Source organism: Sinocyclocheilus grahami, unplaced genomic scaffold (assembly GCF_001515645.1).
Source record: "Sinocyclocheilus grahami isolate Dianchi unplaced genomic scaffold, SAMN03320097.WGS_v1.1 scaffold4118.1, whole genome shotgun sequence".
NCBI classification, from domain to species: Eukaryota; Metazoa; Chordata; class Actinopteri; order Cypriniformes; family Cyprinidae; genus Sinocyclocheilus; species Sinocyclocheilus grahami.
This window is the reverse complement of record NW_015509117.1, coordinates 1-843: the sequence shown is the minus strand read 5'-3', so window position 1 is coordinate 843 and position 843 is coordinate 1.

Below are 843 nucleotides of genomic sequence, written 5' to 3'. Positions count from 1 at the left end.
GAATTGATGTTTGAACTTATTTGCATGTTTTTTTTGTCTTTTTATTAGCCATTTGGCGATACTCAGTTACTATTGAACTCAGACGCTCTGAACTGAACTGCTTCCGCATCAATGACACGATAGCTCACTTGCTCTGCTCTTTACTCAAACACTTTGAATAGGAACATGACTTCATTTTGGTCTAGAATTGAAGTACTACATGTCTGCCATCTAGTGGTAGGGAATGCAAATGAGATATTACACCATATTAGGATCTACAGCCTATTTTATTAAGTATGACGTCTTGTCGCAATTTTGCGACTTTGGCGCTTAGAGGGTTGTCACTTATGCGAGGGGTAGGGTAGGAATCAAACTGAGATACTGAGTTCAGATATCAAAAGTCAATACAGAACCTAATACTCCCATCCTTCTTTGGCACAAGGACTATAGGATGACACCACTCACTATTCAAAGGCTCAATAATGCCCAAGTGTAGCATAAGGTCTACCTCTTCCTGCAAAGTCACCTGGAATCGCTCAGGTATTCTATAGCTCTGGCGTTTCACGTCAGCATCAGGTTTCAGTACTGCATCATGCTCAATCAGGTTGGTAAACCCAGGATATTCAGAAAATACCTTCGAAGTAAAGAGAGCTTGTACCTGTGACCTCTGGGAATCTGTTACAGGATCTAGCCTGAGATCCCCCAGAACTGGCTGTGGCAAATACTGCTCATCCAATTCTTTCTCTTCAACACAGTGAATCATCAGTGACTGTGACTTCTCAGGACGGGGAACCCACTGCTTCAACAGGTTAACTTGCAAAATTCGACTGGAACGATCATGACTAGGCATACTGATTTCATAGG